Source organism: Pristiophorus japonicus, chromosome 7 (genome assembly GCF_044704955.1).
Source record: "Pristiophorus japonicus isolate sPriJap1 chromosome 7, sPriJap1.hap1, whole genome shotgun sequence".
NCBI lineage: Eukaryota > Metazoa > Chordata > Chondrichthyes > Pristiophoridae > Pristiophorus > Pristiophorus japonicus.
In genome coordinates, this window is record NC_091983.1 from 83,208,389 (window position 1) to 83,231,484 (window position 23,096).

Sequence of the window (23,096 nt, forward strand, 5' to 3'; positions counted from 1 at the left end):
GTTGAATCATTTGTTGAGCCCTCGCTGGGTTGCTGTGCAGCTGGCCTTGCTGGGCTGCCTGGTGTGTTGGGCCCTGGTGGGCTGTTGTGGATGATGGGTTCTGCTTCGTGGTCAACCATGGTGCCGGTTGCCATTGATGTGTATGTAGGAGATCAAATAAGGTAGGGTCCAAGGTGGGTTGCTCAGGATAGTCCGTGAATCTGAGTTTGATTTGGTCCAAGTGTTTCCGGTGAATGAATCCATTTGAAAGTTTGACCCGAGACACTGTGTTCCCCTCTTCGGCCACGACAGTGCCAGAAAGCAACTTGGGACCTTATCCATAATTCAATATAAATACAGGATTATTGATTTCAATCTCGCGTGACACATTTGCGCTATCATGGTATGTAATTTGTTGAAGCCGTCTGCTCCCTACTGTTCATGTAGATCAGGGTGAACTAACGAGAGCCTTGTCTTAAGTACTCTTTTCATGAGCAGTTCAGCAGGTGGGATCCCAGTGAGCGAGTGGGGTCTCGTGCGGTAGCTAAGCAGGACCTGGGATAGGCGAGTCTGCAGTGAGCCTTCAGTTACCCTCTTCAAGCCTTGCTTGATGGTTTGCACTACTCTCTCTGCCTGACCATTGGACGCTGGTTTAAACGGGGCAGATGTGACAAGTTTGATCCCGTTGCGGGTCATGAATTCTTTGAACTCAGCACTGGTAAAACATGGCCCGTTGTCACTCACCAGGACATCGGGTAGGCCATGTATGGCAAACATGGCCCGCAGGCTTTCAGTAGTGGCAGCGAACATGCTAGCCGACATTATCTCACATTCAATCCACTTGGAGTATGCGTCTACAACCACAAGGAACATTTTACCCAAGAACGGGCCTGCATAGTTGACGTGTACTCTGGACCACTGTTTGGAGGGCCAAGACCATAAACTTAGCGGCGCCCCCCTGGGTACATTGTTTAACTGTGAGCATTTATTACATCTGTGAACACAGGACTCTAAGTCCACATCGATACCGGGCCACCACACGTGGGATCTGATTATCGCTTTCATCATTACGATGCCTGGGTGGGTACTATGGAGGTCATTGATGAAGGTGTCTCTGAACTTGGGAACCATTACTCGATTGCCCCACAGAAGGCAATCTTTGCGCCGCTGGAATGACTGCATTTCCACTGGGACACTGGACGAGCTCCCGTGAAGCACATAGCTTTTGACTAGAGATAATAAGGGGTTCTGGCTCGTCCAAGTTTTTGGCAGTGACCGGTGATTGCTCACTCTCAAATGCTTCCATAACTTTGGCTAAATCTGCGGGCTGCATCATTTCCACCCCTGTGTGGGCAATGGCAGCCTACTGAGAGCATCGGTGCAATTTTCTGTGCCTGGCCTGTGGCGGATGGCATAGTTTTATGCAGACAACCTGAGCGCCCATCTATGGATGCGGGCTGATGCATTGGTATTTATACCTTTACTCTCGGAAAACAGGAATATTAGTGGCTTATGGTCAGTTTCTAATTCTAATTTTAGCTCAAACAGGTATTGATGCATTTTCTTTACCAATCATGATGTAGGCTCTCACAGCCTTAGACAGACTCCTGGATACATTAGCAACCAGTTGCAGTTTCCCAAAATCATTAGCTTGTTGCAATACACACCCGACGACATATGACGATGCATCACATGCTAGTACCAAACGTTTACCTGGATCATACAACACAAGCAATTTGTTTGAGCCGAACAATTTTCTTGTTTTTACAAAGGCATTTTCTTGGCTTTTGCCCCAAACCCATTCATCCCCTTTTCGTAGTAAGACATGCAGTGGTTCTAACAGGGTGCTGAGACCCGCTAAGAAGTTACCAAAGTAGTTCAGGAGTCCCAGAAACGATCGCAGCTGCGTCACATTCTGTGGCCTCGGTGCTTTCTCAATTGCCTCCGTCTTCACGTTGGTGGGCCTGATGCCATCCGCTGCAATCCTCCTTCCCAAGAACTCCACTTCAGATGTAAGGAAAACGCACTTTGAGCGTTTTAACCTGAGCCCCACGCGGTTGAGTCAACTAAGAACCTCCTCCAGATTCTGCAGATGCTCGACTGTGTCCCGACCTGTGAACAAGATATCATCCTGGAAGACCACGGTGTGCAGGACTGACTTCAGTAAGCTTTCCATGTTTCTCTGGAATATCGCCGCCGCTGATCGAATTCCAAACGGGCATCTGTTATAAATAAAAAGACCTTTGTGCATGTTGATGCAGGTGAGGTCCTTCGATGATTCTTCCAGTTCCTGCATCATGTAGGCTGAAGTCAGATCCAGCTTCGTGAACTACTTTCCTCCCGCCAGCGTTGCAAAGAGGCATCGGCCTTTGGTAGTGGGTATTGGTCCTGCTGGGAGAAACGATTGATAGTTACTTTTTTAATCACCACAGATTCTGATGGTGCCTTCTCCCTTGAGGACTGAGAGAATAGGACTGGCCCACTCATTGAATTCGATCCGTGAAATGATGTCCTCTCTTTGCAACCGGTCTAGCTCGATCTCTACCCTTTCTCTCATCATGTATGGTACTGCTCTCACCTTGTGATGGATGGGTCACACCCCCGGAATTAGGTGGATCTTCACTTTTGCTCCTTGGATTTTCCCGATGCCTGGTTCGAACAGCGAAGGAAATTAGTTTAAGACCTGGGCACACGAAATGTCATCAGCGGGCGATAGCGCTCGGACGTTGTCCCAGTTCCAGTGTATCTTTCCCAGCCAGCTCCTGCCAAGCAGCGTGGGACCATAGCCCAGTACCACCCAGAGTAGTAGCTTGTGCACCGTTCCATCGTAGGAGACCTTTACGGTAGCACTGCCGATTACAGGAATCAGTTCTTTTGTGTAATTTCTTAGTTTCGTGCGAACTGGATTTAAGACTGGCCTTGAGGCCTTGTTGCACCACAATCTTTCATCTTTCAAAAGTCTTGTTGCCCATGATGGACTGGCTCGTGCCCGTCTCCAGCTCTATTGACACTGGGAGTCCATTTAGTTCAACATTCAGCATTATCGGGGGACAATTCGTGGTGAATGTGTGCACCCCATGTACCTCTGCCTCCTCGGTCTGAGGCTCTGGTTCATTGTGATCCTCCATGGATCTGTCCTCCTCTGCAACATGGTGGTTTGCAGGTTTAGCAGGGTTTTCAGCTCGCCTGCACATACGTTGTTCCACAGCCCTTGCAAACATATCCTTTGAATCGGCATGAATGGAAACGATGATCACCCCCGCAGCGCCAACAAGGTGTTAATGGCCTTGCATTCAACACCCTTGATGGTGGACTCTCAGACGTCTGCGGACGTGCAGCTGCAGGCATGTGCGACCTGCCCTGTACGTTACAATTTGAAAACAACATCACTTTGTTTGCCGTTCTTGTAGCAGCACTTGGGTGTTGAGAGATTCGCTTCGTATTGTCACTGGTGGCAATAAACACCTGGGCTATCGCTATGGCCTTACTCAAGTTTGGGATCTCTGCAGTCAAAAGTTTGCAAAGTATGGTTTCATGGCCAATGCCAAGCACGAAAAAGTCTCTGAGCATGTGCTCCAAATGTCCTTCAAATTCGCAACGTCCTGCAAGATGTCTTAGCTCGACGACATAACTCGCCACTTCCTGGCCTTCAGACCTTTTGTAGGTGTAGGACCGGTACCTCGCCATCAGAACGCTTTTTTTCACGCTCAAATGCTCTCAGACCAGTGTGCACAAATCATCATACGATTTCTCTGTGGGTTTCGCTGGAGTGAGCAGATTCTTCATGAGGCCATACGTTGGTGCCCCACAGACAGTGAGGAAGATTGCCCTTCGTTGGAAGCATTCTCTTCCCCATCTAGCTCGTTGGCCATGAAGTATTGGTTGAGTCGCTCCACAAAAGATCCCCAATCATCTCCCTCTGAAAATTTCTTCAGGATGCCCACTGTTCTCTGCATCTTTGGGTTCACTATCTGTATCTCATCACCAGTTGTTATGTATGGAGAAAGAGTCAGACTGAACACTGTAAGCTCAAAGTAACGTGTTACCGTAGTCTTTTATTGCAGGTCTCCAGAATGCTTCTCCAACCTATGAGGCCGTCCTTAAATACCAGTGCTCCCAAGGGATTATAGGATCCCTTGGGACTCCAGGGGATGAGCCCTCTGGTGGCTGTACAGAGTAAATACAAGTTTACATATATAACAGTCGGGACATTCATTCTTTGTTACCAATCGGTGGAAAACAGAGAGCTATTGCAATGGGGTCTGTCCTTTCCGACCCTCTCTTGGTGACCAATTACATGCTGCAGACTCGAGATGGCCAAAGGTACGCTCCACAGCATTATGTGCCCAATGTAAGATGTGCCAGATTGATAAGGAGGACCAGAAGTTACAACCCCCGCAAGTACAGGGAGAAGCGGTCTTACCTCAACTTGCCCGACACCACCTGCCTTCGGAGACTGTGCTTCCACAAAGTGGTGATCACTGAGATATGCCAGCTCATAAGGGGAGATCTGCAGCCTGCCAGCACCATCAGTACTCCATTGAGGTCAAAGTCACCACAGCACTGTCGTTCTACGCGTCGGGTTTTTTCAGGCCTCAGCTGGCGACATTTGCGGACCTTCTCAGCATGCCACACATTGCTGCATTAGACAGGTCACTGAAGCCCTGTACACATGCAGGATAAACTTTATGAGCTTCCCTATGACCAGGGAGGTTCAGACTGAGAGGGCTTTAGGATTCTCCTGAATTGCTAACTTCCCCAAGGTGCAGGGAGCAATAGACTGTACACACATTGCGATGTGGGCACCTTTTCAGGATGCAGAGGTTTTCAGGAATCGCAACGGATTCCACTCCCTGAATGTGAAACTCACTATCAACACCAGCAAATTATTATGGCAGTGAATGCTAAATTTCCGGGTAGCATCCATGATGTTCACATCCTGCGTGAGAGCACTGTATCTGACTTGTTTAACAATCAGCCACAAGGTCAATGCTGGATGCTTGGTGACAAAGGATACGGACTCGCCACCTGGCTGATGACCCCCCTGCGTGACACCCGCACCGAAGCCAAGAGGTGATACATTGAGAGCCATAGAGCCACTCGCAATATCGTGGAGAAAACGATTGGAGTATTAAGCAACGCTTTAGATGCCTGGACCACTCAGGAGGCGAGCTCCAATACCACCCTGAGCTATCAGGAGGGGACAAGAATTGCCTGAAGAGTCTGACAGTCCACCTCACGAGAGAGAGGAAGAGGAGGACAAGGAGGTGGAAGCTGACATCGGCCCAGACAATCAGGCTGACGCTGAAGCCATTCCCCCGCCCACCTGTAGACCGCATGAAAGGGCCCATGGTTCGTTCAGCCTGACTGCCTGCCTCTCTTCCGCGCCAACATCCGGGCCAGGGTGTCCCTAGAGATGGAGCACGCGGTGTCCACCGGTACACTCGCGGCCTTCCGCGAGAGGTGGGCACCAGAGGGACTGGAGTGCATTATTACCCCCTGCAACCAAATTTTAATTGATTTTATTTGTTTTAAAGTCTAATTTATTTTAAATGTCGGTTTTAGTGTCCCCTTTTATAGGGGGCACTTGTAAAATATGGAATTTTAATGCCCTAAAAAAAAACACAAAAAAAATCTACAAAAAATACAAAAAAACAAAAAACAAAAAAAGGGCCTTGGGAAATATTTGGAGTGTCCCCCAGATCGGGGGGCATGTGATTTAATGTTTATGTTTGCCCCCAAAAGAGTTGAAAGGGCCCGTGGTGGCATGATAGCTGCAAGACTCTTACATCAGAAGCTCATCAATGAGTGATTTGCCTGAAAGAATGTTGGTGGTATTTACAAAGCTGGAACACTGTTTAGTGTGCAGGTGATACAGCAGTGGTGGGCATCACCTTGGTGACAGTTAAAATTTAAGTTGATTGAAGTTAAGTGTAATTATATCCTTTGATGTTAAGGAATCACCAGCATGTAACGGTGCAGCTATCTGAGCCAATGTGCAGCAAGGTCTTGTTAAATAAAAAAACATTTAAACTGATCATTTGTCTGAAATCATAAGTATTTTTGTAAAAACCACCTCTTCCCACCGCCCCCCCGCACCCTCCCTCCCGCGCCCCGCTTCTCCTCCCCACCTCTATTCCTTCCCCTTCCCCTCCTGACTCCAAGCTGCCTGGCCGAGGAGCTCCTCAGGTAATGCTTCATTGGGGCATGGGGAGGGGGGGTGGTGACGGCCGAAGCGCTGCTTGGACGGATACGGGAGAGGATGTTGCAAGATGTTACTCCTGGCTCTCATGTGTCGTTGGCAATGGGGATGCTGCACCTTGGGATGCAATGCCGCGCTCCAGGACCACAGGGAGCCCTCTGCCACCAATGTTCCTGGCTACCAGCTCCAGGGCTTCCTCCATCCCTTCCATGTTATATCTTATTTGTTGGTTAAAAACTTGGTGCCAACTATGTTCTCGGTGCTTAGTAGGCTTTTTGCTGCACGTGAATCACCCTCGTGCCTCCCACAACAGCCAAACAAGCACACACCACAGCCACACACACTTTCAGTCCCTCTCAGCTCCCCCTTTCTCTGTCTCCTCTTCTGCGCATGTCATGATGACCCTTGACCTCCTGAATCACGGGAATCGAGCGTTGCCATGCCGTTGCTAAGGACAGCGACACTTTACGGCAGAAGGTCAGAGAGATTTAATGCTGCTGCCCATTTCATATCACTCATGGTAATGCCCAATTTCAAAAATGGAGATTAGGGACTTTGAAAATGGGTGAGAAGCCAGTGATCTGAAAACCCGTTTTTACCGCCCACGCCAGAAATACCGCCCATTTTTGGGCGATCTGCACAAAAGTGTAAAATCTAGCCCCATAAAGGTAATCTATGTGTGGAGGTGGAAGACATGGTATGGTTCTTAATGAATACTTTGTGTCTGTTTTCACAACAGAGAGGGGCGATGCAGGCATTGCAATCAAGGAGGAGTGTAAAATATTAGATGAAATAAACATAGTGAGAGAGGAAGTATTAAGGGTTTTGGCATCTTTGAAAGTGGATAAATAACCCAGGCCCAGATGGAATGTATCCCAGGCTGTTAAGGGAAGCAAGAGAGGAAATAACAGATGCTCACCATCATTTTCCAATCCTCTCCAGCTACAGGTGTGGTGCCAGAGCATTGGAGGACTGCTAACATTGTACCATTGTTTAAAAGGGGAGAAAGGGATAGACCGGGTAATTACAGGCCAATCAGCCTAACCTCAGCGGTGGGAAAATTATTGGAAAAAATTCTGAGGGTCAGGATAAATCTTCATTTGGAAAGACACAAATTAATCAAGGACAGTCATCATGGATTTGTTAAGGGAAGTTCATGTCTGACTAACTTGATTGAATTTTTTGAAAAGGTAACGAAGAGGGTCGATGAGGGTAGTGCATTTGATTGATGTAGTCTATTTGGATTATAGCAAGGCTTTTGATAAGTTCCTACATGGTAGACAAAAGTAAAAACTCATGGGATCCAAGGCAAAGTAGCACATTGGATCCAAAATTGGCTCAGAGACAGGAAGCAAAGGGTAATGGTTGATGGGTGTTTTGTGAATGGAAGGTTGTTTCCAGTGGGGTTCTGCAAGGCTCAGTACCAGGTTGCTTGCTTTTTGTGGTACATATCAATGATTTAACTTGAATGTATCGGCTCTGATTAAGAAGTTTGCAGATGATACAAAAATTGGGTGTGTGGTTGATAATGAAGAAAAAAGCTGTAGCCTGCAGAAAGATATGAATGAACTGATCTGGTGGGTAGAACAGTGGCAAATGGAATTCAATCCGGAGAAGTGTGAGGTAATGTATTTGGGGAGGGCTAACAAAGCAAGGGAATACACAATAAATGGTAGGACACTTAGAAGTGCAGAGGAACAAAGGGACCTTGGAGTGCATGTCCACAGATCCCTGAAGGTAGTGGGCAAGGTAGGTAAAATGGTTAAGAAGGCATATGGAATACTTGACTTTATTAGCCAAGGCATAGAACACAAGAGCAGGGAGGTTATGTTTAAACTATATAAAACACTAGTTAGGCCACAGCTTGAGTATAGCATGCAGTTCTGGTCCCACATTACAGAAAAGATGTGATTGCATGAGAGAGGGTACAGAGGAGATTTACAAAGATGTTGCCTGGACTGGAGAATTTTATCTATGAGGGAGGATTGGATAGGCTGGGATTGTTTTCTTTCGAACAGAAGAGGCTGAGGGGAGACCTTGCTGAGGGGAGTCCTTATTAAGGTGTATAAAATTATGAGGGGCCTAGATAGGGTGGATAGGAAGGATCTATTTCCCTTCGCAGAGCGGTCAACAACCAGGGGGCATAGATTTCAAGTACTTGGTAGAAACATAAAAACATAGAAACATAGAAATTTACAGCGCAGAAAAAGGCCATTTCGGCCCATCGTCTCCGCGTCGGCTGACAAAGAGCCACACGGCTCTTGGTCAGCAGCCCTGAAGGTTACGTATAAACCTATGAACAATGAACAATGGCGGACAAGTAAAGAGCATCCGGCCCAACCAGTCCACCTCACACAACTGCGATACCCCTTGTATCGCAACATTTTACACTCCACCCCACCCGGAGCCATGCGATCTCCTGGGAGAGGCAAAAAAACAGATAAAAACCCAGGCCAATTGGGGAAAAAATCGGGAAAATTCCTCTCTGACCCATCCAGCCAATCAAAACTAGTCCAAGAGACCATTATGGCCATGGTAGATTTGCTGAAGTACTTACCATCGTATCTGCACCAGCCAACAACAGGTTATCCAGTCTAATCCTACTTACCAGCTCTAGGTCCATAACCCTGCAGGTTACGGCACTTCAAGTGCCCATCCAAGCACCTTTTAAATGTGGTGAGCGTTTCTGCCTCTACTGCAAGACAGTGAGTTCCAGACCCCCACAACCCTCTGCTTGAAGAAGCTTCCCCTCAAATCCCCTCCAAACCTTCCACCAACCACCTTAAAACTATGCCCCCTTGTAATTGACCCCTCCACAAAGGGAACTAGGCCCTTGCTATCCAGTACATCCAGGCCCCTCAAAATTTTATACACCGCAATTAGGTCTCCCCTCAGCCTTCTCTGTTCCAAGGAGATCAAACCCGGCCTATCCAATCTGTCCTCATAGCTATGATTCTCCATTCCAGACAGCATCCTAGTGAATCTCCTCTGCATCCTCTCCAGTGCAATCACGTCCTTCCTATAATATGGCGACAAGAACTGCACGCAGTATTCCAGCTGTGGCCGGAAGCGGGAGTTAAAGAGTTAAACATGTTTTAGGTTAGGAAAGCAAAAACACAATTTGCTGATGTGGCAAAATTGGCAGGTGCAACTGTAGGACAATGGTGCAATTCCTGTTATTCAGAGCTAATGTCATAGACCTACAAAGTGGCTTCTGGTTGTTATTCAGAACTAAGAAATAGATTCCTGTTAGTGGCAGGAGACAGGATACAGGCTACATATGTTCATACCCAAGGAGGATGTGAAACAATTAGCAAAGTTGAAATTGAACAATCTGCAACAAAGCGGAAATAATTGTGACGCGGTAGAAAGACTGACCAATGATAATGTAAATGATGACTTTGCAAAGAATTCTGTGTAAAAGAAGCAGCTCCTAAAGTGTTAGACGAGAATGGTTGGGAAAACACCCAGTTAAGGAACTGGTGTAGACCGTGTCTCCCTTGATCAAGCAATTAACAATTCTTTTCTCCACAACAGGCCTGTGTTGAGTGTCTTTGTCATACTCCACATCAGGCCCAACCAGTGTATTAAACAATTTAAGCATAACCTCCCTGCTCTTGTATTCTATGCTTCAGCCAATAAAGGCAAGCATTCCATATGTCTCCTTAACCCCTTATCCACCTGGCCTGATAATTTCAGGGAACTGTGGACAAGCACTCCAAGGTCCCTTTGTTTATCTATACTTCTAAGTGGTTTACCATTTAAATATATACCCTTTCCTTATTAGCCCTCTCCAAGTGCATTACCTCACACTTCTCCAAATTAAATTCAATCTGCCACTGTTCTGCCCACCTGACCAGTAGATTGATATCCTCCTGCAGTCCATGACATTCCTCCTCATTATCAACCACACAGCCAATTTTAGTGTCATCTGAAAACTTTTTAATCATACCCCCATATTCAAATCTAGATCATTGATGTATACCACAAAAAGCAAAGGACCCAGTACTGAGCCCTGTGGAACCCCACTGGAAACATCCTTCCAGTCACAAAAACATCCATCAACCATTACCCTTTGCTTCCTACCTCTAAGCCAGTTTTGGATACAACTTGCCACTTTGCCCTGGATCCCATGGGCTTTTACCTTCGTGACCAGTCTGCCATGTGGGACCTTATCAAAAGCTTTGCTGAAGTCCATACACACTACATGGTACTCATCGACCCTCCTGGTTACCTCCTCAAAAAATTCAATTAGGTTAGTCAAACACGATCTTCCCTTAACAAATCAGTGCTGACAGTCCCTAATTAATCCTTGCCTTCCTAAATGTAGATTTATCCTGTCCTTCAGGACTTTTTCCAATAATTTTACCACCACTGAGGTTAGGCTGACAGGACTATATATACTCTGTCTATCCCTTTCTCCCTTCTTAAACATGGGTACCATATTAGCAGTCCTCCAGTCCTCCAGTACCATGCCTGAATCCAACAAGGATTGGAAAATGATGGTCAAGACCTTTGATATTTCCTCTTTTACTTCGCTCAAAAGCTTGGGATACATTTCATCCAGGTCTGGGGACTTATCCACTTTCAAAGCTGCTAAACCCCTTAATACATTCTCTCTCACTATGTTTATTTCATCCAGAATTTCACACTCCTCCTCAATAGCAGTATCTGCATTGCCCCTTTCCTTTGTGAAAACAGACGCAAAATATTCATTAAGAATCATACCCACATCTTCCGCCTCCACACACACATTACTCTCATGGTCGCTAATAGACCCGACCTTTTCTTTAATTATCCTCTTGCTCTTAATATATTTCCTTGATTTTACTTGCCAAGAATTTTTCATGCTCTCTCTTAGCAGTCCTAAAATCCTTTTTAATTTCACCTCTGAACTTTCTATATTCGTCCAGAGCTTCTGCAGTATTTAGCCGTCAGTATGTCACTAAGGAGGTGGTACTCAGTAAGATAATGGGACTAAAGGCAGATAAACCCCCTGGACCTGATGGCTTGTGTTATGCATGTAAACCTGTAAATGCCATGCCTAACCACCAGAGGGCTTATCCCCTGGAGTCCCAAGGGATCCCACAACCACCTGTATATAAGGAGGCCTCACAGGCTGGAGAGGCACTCTGAGATCTGTAATAAAGGACTATGGTCACACCTTACTTTGAGCTTGCAGTATGTGATCTGACTCTTTATTCAAGTCTTAACAACTGGCGACGAGATACAAATGACGAACCCCACCGCAACAATGCAGAGAACGGTGGGCATCCTGGAGAAATTTTCAGAGGGAGATGATTGGGAAACCTTCATGAAGCGACTCGACCAATACTTTGTGGCCAACGAGCTGGAAGGAGAAGTGAACACTGCCAAACGAAGGGCGATCCTCCTCACTTTTGCAGGGCACCAACGTATGGCCTCATGAAAAATCTGCTCGCTCCAGCGAAACCCACAGACAAGTCATACGATGAGTTATGCACACTGGTCCAGGAGCATCTAAACCCGAAGGAAAACATTCTGATGGCGAGCTATCGATTCTACATGTAAAGAGATCTGAAGGCCAAGAAATGGCGAGCTACGTCGTGGAGCTAAGGCGACTTGCAGGGCATTGTGAATTTGAAGGACACTTGGAGCACATTCTCAGGGACTTTTTTGTACTTGGCATTGGTCATGAAGTAATACTTCGCAAACTTTTGAATGTAGAGATCCCAAACTTGAGTAAAGCCATAGCGATAGCCATGGCGTTTATTGCCACCAGTGCCAATACCAAACAAATTTCCCAGCACACTAGTGCTGCTGCAAGTACTGTGAACAAAGTAACATTATTTTCAAATCGAAAGGTACAGGGCAAGAATTACACGCCTGCAGCTGCACGTCCGCAGATGACTCAGAGTCCACCATCAAGGGTGGTAAATACAAGGCCATTAACACCTTGTTGATGCTGCGGGGATGATCATCATTTCCATTTATGCCGCTTCAAAGGATACGTTTGCAAGGGCTTTGGAACAATGGAACACCTCCAACATATGTGCAGGCAAGCTGTAAATCCTGCTAATCCTGCAAACCACCATGTTGCAAAGGAAGACAGATCCACGGTGGATCACGATGAACCAGAGCCTCAGACCGAGGAGGCAGAGGCACACATTTAACACAAACTGTCCCCCAGTAATGTTGAAGATTGAATTAAATGCACTCCCAGTGTCCATGGAGCTGAACACGGGCGCAAGCCAGTCTATAATGAGCAAAAATACTTTCGATAAATTGTGGTGCAACAAGGCCTCAAGGCCAGTCCTGACTCCCATTCGTACTAAACTGAGAACGTACACAAAGGACCTGATTCCCATAATCGGCAATGCTAATGTAAAGGTCTCCTACAATGGAGCGGTGCACGAGTTACCACTCTGGGTGGTACCGGGCGATGGCCCTATGCTGTTCAGCAGGAGTTGGCTGGGAAAGATACGCTGGAAATGGGACGATGTCCGAGCGCTTTCGTCCGTTGACGATACCTCGTGTGCCCAGGTCCTAAACAAGTTCCCCTCGCAGTTTGAACCAGGCATCGGGAAGTTCCAAGGAGTGAAAGTGCAGCTCCATTTAATTCCGGGGGCGTGACCCATCCATCACAAGGCGAGAGAGGTACCTTACATGATGAGAGAGAGGTGGAGATCGAACTGGACAGGCTGCAACGAGAAGGCATCATTTCGCCGATCGAATTCAATCGAGTCCGATTGTTCCAGTCCTCAAGGGAGACGGCACCGTCAGAATCTATGGTGATTATAAAGTAACTATCAATCGTTTCTCACTGCAGGATCAATACCCGCTACCGAAGGCAGATGATCTATTTGCGACGCTGGCGGGTGGGAAAATGTTCACGAAGCTCGGCCTACATGACGCAGGAGCTGGAGGAATCATCGAAAGGCCTCACCTGCATCAACACGCACAAAGGTCTCTTCATTTACAACAGATGCTCATTTGGGATTCGATCAACTGTGGCGATATTCCAGAGGAACATGGAAAGCTTGCTGAAGTCGGTCCCACACACCGTGGTCTTCCAGGACGACATCTTGGTTACAGGTCGGGACACTGTCGAGCACCTGCAGAACCTGGAGGAGGTTCTTAGTCGGCTTAATCGTGCGGATTTCAGGCTAAAACGCTCGAAGTGCATTTTCCTGGCGTCTGAAGTGGAGTTCCTGGGGAGAAGAATCGCGATGGGTGGCATCAGGCCCACCAATTCAAAGACGGAGGCAATCAAGAATGCACCGAGACCACAGAACGTGACGGAGCTGCGGTCGTTTCTAAGATTCCTGAACTGTTTTGGTAACTTCTTACCAGGTTTTAGCACATTGTTGGAATCCCTGCACTCTTCACTGAGTAAAGCAGATGAATGGGTATGGGGTAAAAGCCAAGAAAATGTCTTTGAGAAAGCTAGGAAACTGTTATGTTCAAACAAATTGCTTGTGTTGTACGATTCATGTAAACATTTGGTACTAGCATGTGATGCGTTGTCGTACAGAGTCAGGTGTGTATTGCAACAAGCTAATGAATCTGGAAAATTGCAACCGGTTGCTTATGCATCCAGAAGTCTGTTTAAGGCCGAGAGGGCCTACAGAATGATTGAAAAAGAAGTGTTTGCGTGTGTTTACAGGGTAAAGAAAATGCATCAATATCTGGTCGGGCTCAAATTTGAATTGGAAACCGACCATAAGCCGCTTATATCCCTCTTTTCTGAAAGCAAGGGGATAAATACGAATGCATCGGCCCGCATCCAGAGATGAGCGCTCACGTTGTCCGCATACAACTATACCATCCGCCACAGGTCAGGCACAGGAAACTGCACCAATGCTCTCAGTAGGCTGCCATTGCCCACCATGGGCGTGGAAATGGCACAGCCCGCAGATCTAGCCATGGTTATGGAAGCATTTGAGAGTGAGCAATCACCCGTCACATGTTTACAGTTAAGCAATGCACCCAGAGAGGTGCCACTAAGTTTATGGTCCTGGCCCTCCAAACCATGGTCCAGGGTCCATGTCGACTATGCAGGCCCATTCTTGGGAAAAATGTTCTTAGTGGTTGTAGATGCATACTCCACATGGATTGAATGTGTGATAATGTCGGCAAGCACGTCCGCTGCCACCATTGAAAGCCTACGGGCCATGTTTGCCACGCACAGCCTGCCTGATGTCCTTGTAAGTGACAATGTGTCGTGCTTTACCAGTGCAGAGTTCAAGAGTTCATGGCTCGCAATGGGATCAAACATGTCACATCTGCCCCATTTAAACCAGCGTCCAACGGTCAAGCAGAGCTTGAAAAGGGTAACTGAAGGCTCACTGCAGACTCGCTTATCCCGAGTCCTGCTTAGTTAACGCACAAGACCGCACTTTCTCACTGGGGTCCCTCCCCGCTCATGAAAAGGGCACTTAAGACAAGGCTCTCGTTAGTACACCCTGATCTACACGAACAGATAGAGAGCAGGCGGCTTCAACAGAATACATATCATGATCGCGCAAATGTGTCACGCGAAATTGAGATAAATGATCCTGTATTTGTGTTGAACTATGGACAAGGTACCATGTGGCTTCCTGGCACTGTGTTGGCCAAAGAGGGGAGTAGGGAGTTTGTGGTCAAACTGTCAAATGGACTCACCTGCAGGAAATAATTGGACCAAACCAAACTCAGGTTCACGGACTATCCAGAACAACCCACAATAGTCTCCACCTTTTTCGACCCTCCAACACACACACAAGTGGCAACCGACCCAGCAGTTGACCACAAAGCAGAACCTATCACCCGCAGCAGCCCAGCAGGACTCACCACCCCCAGCAGCCCAGTTACACTATTTTTTTTTTTTGGGGGGGGGGGGGAGTGTTGTTAGGTATGTAAACCTGTAAATACCATGTCTAACCACCAGAGGGCTTATCCCCTGGAGTCCCAAGGGATCCCACAATCCCTTGGGAACACCTGTATATAAGAAGGCCTCACAGGCTGGAGAGGCACTCTGAGATCTGTAATAAAGGACTATGGTCACACCTTACTTTGAGCTTGCGGTATCTGGTCTGACTCTTTATTTAAGACTTAACAGCTTGCAAGAGAACTAGCAGCAGGGATAGTAGATGCATTGGTTGTAATTTAACAAAATTCCCTGGATTCTGGTGAGGTCCCAGTAGATTGGAAAACTGCAAATGTAACGTCCTATTTAAAAAAGGAGGCAGACAAAAAGCAGGAAACTACAGACCAATTAACCTACCATCTGTGGTTGGGAAAATGTTATAGGCCATTATTAAAGAAGCACTAGCAGGACATTTGGATAACCATAATTCGGTCAGGCAGAGTCAGCATGGATTTATGAAGGGAAGTCATGTTTTACAAATTTGCTGGAATTCTTTGAGGATGTAACAAAGAGGGTGGATATAGGGGAACCAGTGGATTTGATGTATTTGGACTTACAGAAGGCATTTGACAAGCTGCCACATAAAAGGTTATTGCGCAAGTTAAAAGTTCACGGTGTTGGGGGTAACATATTAGCATGGATAGAAGATTGGTTAATGAACAGAAAACAGAGAGTCGGGATAAATGGTTCATTTCCAGTTCCCTGTGGCCAAATTACTTCTCAACTTAGCAAAGTTAGTGTTTCCCCGATTTGGGACTTTCATTCCTGGTCTATCCTTGTCCCTATCCATAACTACCTTGAATCTGACTGAATTATGGTCACTGGCACACAAGTGCTCTCCCACTAATACCCCTTCCAACTGCCCAGCTTCATTCCCCAAAACTAAATCCAGAACGGACCCCTCCCATGTTGGGCTTATTACATACTGAACATACTCACTAAATAAGTTCTCTTGAATGCATTTTAGGAATTCCACATCCTCTGTACCCTTCACACTATATTTGTCCCAATCAATATTAGGATAGTTGAAATCCCCTACTATTACTGCCCTATGGATTTTAGACTTCAGAGAAATGTGCCTACATATTAGTAGGAGGTTTAGAGGCAATTTGAGGGAATTTCTTTTCACCCAGAGGATGGTGGGGATCTGGAACTGACTGCCTGAAAAGGTAGTAGAGGCTGAATTCCCATATTGGACTGTTCGGTCACCTAAGAACTCACTTTTAGAGTGGAAAGAAGTCTTCCTCGATTCCGAGGGAATGGCTATGATGATGATGAGAGGCAGAAACCCCACTACATTTAAAAAGTGCCTGAATATGCACTTGAAGTGCCGTACACTACAAAGCTACAGACCAAGAGCTGGAAAGTGGGATTGGTCTGAATAACTCTGTTGGCTGGCTATGACACGAAGGGCCAAAATGGTTTCCTTCCGTGCTGTAAATTTCTATGATTCTATGATTCTAGAATGGGATCCCGACCTGCTGTCAATCAGGGCCATTTTGACAGCAGGCCCACCTCCAAACCTGAACTCATAGGGTTGGGAAGATTCTGGCCAACGTTTCAGGTCGATGACCATTGTCAGAACTGGAAAACATTAGATACGTAACAGGTTTTTAAGCAAGTGTAGGGCAGGGAAAGGAGGGACGGGAGGAAAGAACAAAAGTGAAGGTCTGTGATAGGGTGGAAGGTAGATGGGATTAGATGCCTTCCCCAACCATGCTTTATCTTTCCCCCACTGACAGATGGGATAGTCTGGGCAGCTAAGTTGTTTTTAATGCTAACTTTGGGATCAGCTGAAAAATATTATTGGGTTAATTTTCCACGGGGTTTCTGCTGCAACTTTGATGAAAGATCTATAGAAACCATGGGGAAACACAGGTTGATGTTGCTCCCTGCATTTTTCTTGGATTTGACAGGCGGTGAAGATCATGTCCATTGTGCCCCTTGGTTGGCGGAATCTACATTGCAATTCTAGAAGGAGCTCTTCAGCCATTGGTAGAAGGCAATTGAGGAGAATTCTTGCGATGGCTTTCCCTGAGGATACTCCTCTGTAATTACCGCAATCGGGCTTTTCACCTTTCACCTTTTCACCTTTTTTGAAGATGGTCACGATTACGGCGAGTCTGAGATCCCCTGGCATATTCTCCTCCTTCCAAATAAGAGAAATGAGTTCATGGATTTGCGCCAATAGTTCTTCTCCGCCATGCTTTAGGACTTCAGCTAATGCAGAGGAAACGGTGAAGAACCTTTTACACTGTTTCTCCAGGGCTTTCATGGATCTTCCAGCCAAGTTATGATGGACGATTGGGAAAACCACTGTGAAAATTCAAACCTGTGGGCTACATTTTTAGTTTGTCTTTCATCTCATTTAGCGGCCAGAGAGGGAGTTAATGGGAGCGTAAGAGTTGACCGACCCTGGAGTGTAGTGTGTAGTTTTCCCGACCGAAAATTCATTAAAGGCTCACCGGAGGCACAAACCAGTAGCGCCTTCTTCTTAGGCAGTCCTTCGGAGTCGAGGATGAGTTGCTTCCACACCAATATAAGTTTTCAGGCGACTGATGAAACCAATGCAGGCTCTACAATCTCTATCACATGTGAGGCAGGTGGTGGTTAAAGGGACTTGTGGGTGAGGTGCTTGGGTTGTTGTACACTCCTTCCGCTGTCGACACTTGGCTTCTGCGTGCTCCCGGCAAAGAGAGTCGAGGTGTTCCTCCTCCACTTTGGGCGGTTTTGGGCCAGGGATTCCCAGGTGTCAGTGGGGATGTTGCACTTTTTCAAGGAGGCTTTGAGGGTGTCCTTGAAATGTTTCCTCTACCCACCCAGGACTTGCTTGCATGTCGAAGCTCTGAGTACAGCGCTTGTTTTGGGAGTCTCGTAAAGGGCATGCAGACTATGTGGCCCATCCATCGGAGCTGATCAAGCGTGGTCAATGCTTTGATGCTGGAGATGTTAGCCTGAGTGAGAACACTGACATTGGTGTGCTTATCCTGCCAGTGGTTTTGCAGGATCTTGTGGAGGCAGTGCTGGTGGTACTTCTCCAGTGCTTTGAGGTGTCTGCTGTATATAGTCCATGTCTCTGAAGCATGTCGGAGGGCGGGTATCACTACTGCTCTGTAGACCATGAGCTTGGTGCCGGATTTGAGGCCCTGGTCTTCGAACACTTTCTTCCTCAGGCGACCGAAGGTTGCACTGGCACACTGAAGGCAGTGTTGGACTTTGTCTTCGAAGTCAGCCCTTGTTGACAGTAGGTTCCCAAGGTATGGAATGTGGTCCACGTTATCCAAGCCTCGTCATGGATCTTGATAATCGGGGAGCAGTGCTGTGTGGCGGGGGAAGTTTGGTAGAGAACCTTTGTCTTACAGATGTCTTACGGATGTTTAATGTAAGGTCCATACTCTCGAACGTTTCGGTGAAGGTGTTGACGATGGTTTGGAGCTTGGCCTCCAAGTGTCCGCAAACACAAGCATCATCTACATACTGTAATTCAATGACAGAGGATGGGACGATCTTGGATCTAGACTGGAGGTGACGGAGGTTGAACAATTTCTCATTTGTTCTGTAGATTAGCTCCACTCCAACGAGGAGCTTATTGAGGGTGAGATGGCGTACTGCAGCAAGGAAAATCGAGATGAGCGTTGGTGCAGTGAAACAACCTTGCTTGACCCCGGTCTGCACGTGTAATGGGTCTGTGGTGGATCCATTGGTCAGGATCACATCATGAAGCAAGCAGAGGATGGTGATAAACTTTTGAGGGCAGCCGAATTTGAGAAGGACACTCCATAATCCCTCACCATTGACAGTGTCGAAGGCCATTGTGAGGTTAAAGAAGGCCAGGTACAGAGGTTGATGCTGCTCCCTGCATTTTTCTTGGATTTGACGCACGGTGAAGATCATGTCCATTGTGCCCCTTTGTGGGCAGAATCCGCATTGCGACTCTGGGAGAAGATCTTCTGCTACTGACAGAGGCAATTGAGGACGACTCTTGCAATGACTGTCCTGAAGCAGACAGCAGGGAAACTCCTCTGTAATTACTGCAATCGGATTTGTCACTTTTCTTGAAGATGGTCATGATTACGGCATCTCTGATATCCCCTGGCATGCTCTCCTTCATCCAAATAAGAGAAATGAGTTCATGGATTCATGCCGATAGTATTTTTCCGCCATGCCTTAGTACTTCGGCTAATCCAGTGGAAACGATAAAGAACCTTTTACACTGTTTCTCCAGGGCTTTCATGGATCTTCCAGCCAGCTTATGGAGGATGATTGGGAAAACCATCATGAAAATTCAACCCTATGGGCTGGAATTTTGTTTTGCCTTTCATCTCATTTAGCGGCCTGAGGGGGAGTTAATGAGAGCGTAAGAGGTTACCAACTGGGAGCATAGCGTTTAGCGTCCCGACCGAAATTTCCTTAGAGGCTCACCGGGAGCTCACTGGCTGCTGACGATCACTCTAATCATGACATATTCCTGGTGCAACGCCCACGCTTGTGCCCCAGTCTGAAAATTAGGTATGGCCACCAAGAACAAGTCGGTACAGGCTTGCAGAGTCGTTAACTGGTGGCTACTTAAAGGGACGAGGAAGCGCTTTCCTCGGAGGTCACAGTCAGTGCAACGTTTACACACAGCACAGTGGTGAGCCTCCGAGTTTGCAGCAGCTGACAGAAATAAGAGTTCAGCTTGAGAAAGAGTGATTTTGTAAACTTTAACGGGTGCATTACTATGCCGCGCCTTTATGACTCGGTTTTTCCAGGGATGTGAATTGGAGTTCCATACATGCGCAATGGGTCCGCCAAATTTACCCCCCAGCTGTATTGTGCAAAGGCTGATTTAGTGCCCCTGTCAGCTCTTCAACCAATTCTGGCAAATTTCTGGGCGGTGGGCGCAAACGTTTTCAAGATGACAAAATTACTGCTCCGCCTGGGTTACCACCCCAAATAAGGGGTACATTTTATTGAGTCCCTGCCCCGATTCAATATCATATTCTTTGGAATTTCTGGCATGGTATCCTCTTCTACTGTAAATACAGACACAAAGTAATTATTCAACATGTCCACCATTTCCCCATAGTCATCCACAAAATCAACAGTTAGAGAAAAATCATTAAATAAAAGCAAAGGAAATTAAAAAGTATATGCTAGAAATCTACAATGAGTCAGTCAGCATCTGAATAAGAAAGATGAGTTAATACTTCAGATGGTAACTGTTATGTATTTAACCCCTTGTAACCTGCATGACACCTGACCACCAGAGGGCCCTCCTGTTGGAGTCCCAAGGGCTCCCAGCATCCTTTGGATGCACAGGATATAAGCAGGCCACCCACGAGGTACCTACATTCTGGAGTCTTATTAAAGGAGCTAAGGTCACGCTTGCTCATTGTACACAGTACTCAGTTTCATCCTTTATTATGAGTGTACCAATTAGCGACGAGGTAATGAACAACCACGCAAAAATGCAAAGAACAGTCGGTATCCTGGAGAAGTCCTCAGAAGGGGACGATTGTGAGGCCTTCGTGGAGAGACTCGACCAATACTTCGTGATCAATGAGCTGGAAGGAGACGAGAACGCTACCAAACGAAGGACAATCCTCCTAACTGTCTGTGGGGCAACAACATATGGCCTCGTGAAGAATCTCCTGGCCCCGGCAAAACCAACAAAGAAATCCTACAAAGAATTGTGTATGCTGGTCTGGGAGTACCTAAATCCTAAGGAAAGCATTTTGATGGCGAGATATCGGTTATACACGTGTCAACGATCGGAGGGCCAGGAAGTGGCGAGATATGTCGCCAAACTAAGGTGTCTCACAGGACATTGTGAGTTTGAAGGATTCCTAGAACAAATTCTCAGAGACTTTTTTTATACTGGGCATTGGACATGAGACAATCCTTCGCAAACTGTTGACTGTAGAAACTCCGAATCTAAGTAACGATAGCCCAGGCATTTATGTCCACCAGCGACAACACCAAGCAGATTTTGCAGAATAAAGAAGTTTCGGCCAGTACAGTGCCTAAAGTAACGTCGGTCTCGTGCAGAAATGTACATGGCAGAACGTACACGCCGGCAGCTGTGGCCTGACCTCAGTTGACCAAGAGTCCGCCATCAATCATTAATGCGAAGCAGTTAACACCTTGTTGGCGCTGCGGAGGTGATCATCGGCCCCATCAATGCCGCTTTAAGCACAATGCGTGCAATGGTTGCAGCACAATGGGACACCTCCAATGAATGTGCAGGCGAGCTGCAAACCCTGCAAACCCCGCAAACCCTGCAAACCCTGCAAACCACCACCTTGCAGAGGAAGATCGATCCACTGTGGATCAGAATGAATTGGAGACTCGTACTGAGGAGGCAGAAGTGTACGGGGTACGCACATTCACTACGAAATGTCCACCAATAATGTTGAAAGTTGAACTGAACGATATTCCAGTATCTATGGAACTGGACATGAGGGCAAGTCAGTCCATAATGAGTAAAAAGCCCTTCAACAAGCTGTGGGTCAAAAAGGCACACCGGTCTAAGCTCAGCCCCATTCACACCAAACTAAGGACTTACAGCAAGGAATTAATCCTTGTAATTGGCAGTGCAGAAGTCAAAGTCTCCTATGACAGAGCAGTACATGAACTCCCGCTGTGGATTGTGCCGGGGATGGCCCCACGTTGTTTGGCAGAAGTTGGCTGGGAAAGATCCACTGGAACTGGGACGACATCCGAGCGCTTTCGTCCGTCGACGACGCCTCATGTACCCAGGTTCTGAGCAAGTTCCCATCGTTGTTCGAGCCAGGCATTGGAAGCTTCTCAGGGGCGAAAGTGCTGATCTGTTTGGTCCCCGTACGCGACCCATCCACCACAAGGCACGGGCGCTACCATACATGATGCGTGAAAAAGTGGAAATTGAGCTGGACAGGCTGCAACGTGAAGGCATCATCGCGCCGGTGGAATTCAATGACTGGGTCAGTTTGATTCTCCCAGTACTTAAGGTGAACGGTACGGTTTGAATTTGTGGGGGCTATAAAGTAACAAATAATTGTTTTTCGCTGTAGGACCAGTATCGGCTACCCAAGGCAGACAACCTATTTGTGACCCTGGCTGGAGGAAAGATGTTCCCAACAAGCTGGACCTGACCTTAGCCTACATGACGCAGGAGCTGGAGGAGTCTTCGAAAGGCCTCACCTGCATCAACACGCACAAAGGTATGTTTATCTACAACTGGTGACCGTTCGGGATTCGGTCGGCTGCGGTTATCTTCCAGCGGAACAAGGAGAGCCTGCTAAAGTCGGTTCCTTGCACAGTGGTTTTCCATGACGACATACTGGTTACAGGTCGGGACACCAATGAGCACTTGAAGAATCTGAAAGAGGTTCTTAGTCGGTTGGCTTGCATGGGGCTCAGGTTGAAATGCTCAAAGTGTGTTTTCCTGGCACAGGACCTTGAGTTCTTCGGAAGAAGAATCACAGCAGACGTCATCAGACCCACCGACGCCAAGACGGAGGCCTTCAAGAACGTGCCACGACCACAGAACATGATGGAGCTGTGGTCATTCCTGGGCCTCCTTAACTATTTTGGTAATATCCTATCTGGGTTAAGCACCCTGCTAGAACCCCTACATGCGTTACTGTGCAAGGGAGACGACTGAGTATGGGGAAATTCACAAGAGGCTGCCTTTAAGAAAGCCAGAAATCTGCTGTGTTCAAACAAACTGCTTGTCCTGTATAACCCTTGTAAATGATTAGTGCTAGCTTGCGATGTGTCCTCATACGGGGTCGGGTGTGTGTTACAACAGGCTAATGACCCGGGGATTTTGCAACCGGTCGCTTATGCATCCAGGAGTTTGTCCAAGGCCGAAGGGGCCGACAGCATGATTGAAAAAAACGCTTGGCGTGCGTCTACTGGGTGAAAAAAATGCACCAGTACTTATTTGGCCTCAAATTTGAGCTTGAAACTTACCACAAGCCGCTCATATCGCTGTTCTCTGAGAGCAAAGGGATTAATACCAATGCCTCTGCCCGTATCCAAAGATGGGCACTCACGCTGTCG